The 2,500-nt window shown below is 36.9% G+C and overlaps 1 protein-coding gene and 1 long non-coding RNA gene across 2 annotated transcripts in view; one reads left to right on the plus strand and one right to left on the minus strand.

The window, feature by feature from the left end:
• The window catches only part of LOC135221759 (uncharacterized), a 350,042-nt gene that overhangs the window by 241,955 nt on the left and 105,587 nt on the right, over positions 1–2,500 (plus strand). The gene's annotated exons all lie outside the window — the stretch shown is intronic.
• The window catches only part of LOC135221757 (homeobox protein GBX-2-like), a 52,945-nt gene that overhangs the window by 30,351 nt on the left and 20,094 nt on the right, over positions 1–2,500 (minus strand).

Below are 2,500 nucleotides of genomic sequence, written 5' to 3' on the forward strand. Positions count from 1 at the left end.
GGAACTAAGAAGTTCGACATCATGGAGCGTTTACTACATATTGGTGCTGCTGTTCAGCAAATGTGGTCGCTATCGGCAGGAAAAGAAGATCAGGGATCAACTGCGATAGCGAAAGTTCTCTGTTGAAATACAAAGACCAGAAACTACGAGGCAACGTCGTAAATAAAGAGGTAATCACTGCTATGGATCTAAGGCTGTGGTTTTCTCTCCTGGGTCAGCTATTCCGGTGATTTAGAGCCTTTGAGGATGGCTGAAATATATCCAGGAGGTGCTGTGGTTGGTGGAGGTTAAAAGTGCTAAGAACTCGCTGCATTTGTTTAATTGAAAGGCGTGTATGTTCTGCAGAGTTATTTCGCATGGAGAGAGAGAGAGAGAGAGAGAGAGAGAGAGAGATTCTCGTTTTTTTTAGAGCCAACATCTTGCGAGAACAAAGAGACGAGGACGGAGAGACGAAGAAAGGGAAACTACGTATATTCATTTGTATTCATTGGTTGTTTTTGTGGATATTTGTCTATTTTCTTACTTTTTTTTGCGTATGGGAGCCGTCTATTTTGTATGGGCCTATTCAGCAAATTTGGCCCTTTTGGCTTGCAACAATTGAGTGTGTTACATGTTTTGAATAACAATAATAGCGCTACAAACCATTGCCATTACCTTCCGTCTGCTCGAATGCCACCGCCTCTTCCTCCCGTCCGAATCCTTCCTTTTCATGAAGGTGCTCTCGTCTTTTTTGAGCAGTCCCACGGGCGTGGCTTTGGCTTCCCCCTCTCTAAACACCCCCCCCCCTCTTCCTCTACAAGGCGACTGTGGGTTACGAATGGAGCATTAGGGAAACGTAAGCCCTCCCCCGCTCCCCCACCAAAACAGCCAGCGGAATGCCTCTCTCTCTCTCTCTCTCTCTCTCTCTCTCTCTCTCTCTCTCCTGCTGGCTCAGGTCGACGAGGCAGCAGCTAAAATCAGCCACTAGCCAGCAGACTGGTCTCCGCTTGCCAATCCCCATTTTGTCGCTGAACTCTTTTGGGTGTGAGGTTAAATCGTGGAAAATGTATGTATGGAGTATTACTTTGTTATTGTTACATTTATTTTTGTTATCGATTATTGTTTTACTGATGTTTTCTTGTTCATTCTTACTTGGGGTCCATTAAGCGAAAATAATTAGAGAGAAACTAATGAGCGCACTGCCCTATGTTGTTATTAATGTATAGAATTTTTTTTCTATGAGTTATTATCATTTTATAATATGTTTTCGTGTTCATTCTTACCTGTGTTCTTTTTAAATGAATATACGTAAATAGCAAAAAACCAGTGAGCGCACTACCGTCTGCGGTGACGAAAATTTAACATCTTTTACTATTAGTTTTATTAAATAGAAATTTGTTCAGCCTTACCTAAAATAAGAAAAAATTCAAATGGTCACCCTTGATTTGAAAAAGGTGCCGTCTTCACATTCATTGTTACAGAAGTTTGTTAAACACGAAAACATAATGTTTAACATTTATAATGACATGCATCTTTGTTGTTTGTGTTTTGTCTAGATGGCCGTAATTTTGGAAGCAAATGGAGTGTCAGCTGATAGGTTTTTCTAACATCTTTTAGCATCTTACAGCCAAGGCTTTCATCAGGTAACCAGTAGAGGTAGTTAAATTCATCAGAATTAAGCCCATTTTTTTTAATATTGATGGAACTAACATAAATTTAACGACGGAATAGATAAAAAGAGACTTAACTGCAAGCTATACAAAAGAGAAAACAAGAAAAAGTATATTCAACACAAATACAAACAGAATTTTTACCAAGACAATGGCAATTTACTGGTGCTGTTTTTATGCAGTTTTTCACATCTTGTATATTTCTTTTAAGCGAAGTGGTCCTGATTATATATATATACATACATTATATATATATATATATATATATATACTATATATATATATATATATATATATATATATACTATATATATATATATATATATATAAATATATATATATATATAAATATACATATATATATATATATATATATATATATATATATATATAATATATATATATATATATATACTCATTTAATTTCACAGAAGCCTAATGTAAGGTACGTGGAACCACGTACAATGCCGTTACAAGGAGTTACAAGGATTAAGATGTCTCAAAGACTTGGTAGTCCATCCGAGGAGACATCATTTGCTCACTTATCTCTAGGAGCAGGTTTTACAATTCATTCCCAGTGTTGTAATGATTTTGTCTACCTTTCTTTTGAACTCCTCCACACTGCTGCTGTTTACAACTTCTGGTGGCAGTTTATTCCATGTGTCACATATCTTGTGCGTGAAGAAGTTCCCACAATGGGATGCGTTGTATCCCTTCAGATCTAGTTTCCATCCATTATTTCTTGTCTGGGTTTCGTTTAACGTGAATAGGTTACTATCTACTTTTGTTATGCCTTTCAGTATTTTGAATGTCTCTATTAGTTTCCTCGCAATCGTTGGGTTTCTAAGTCA

Source organism: Macrobrachium nipponense, chromosome 3 (assembly GCF_015104395.2).
Source record: "Macrobrachium nipponense isolate FS-2020 chromosome 3, ASM1510439v2, whole genome shotgun sequence".
In the NCBI taxonomy this organism is placed as follows: domain Eukaryota; kingdom Metazoa; phylum Arthropoda; class Malacostraca; order Decapoda; family Palaemonidae; genus Macrobrachium; species Macrobrachium nipponense.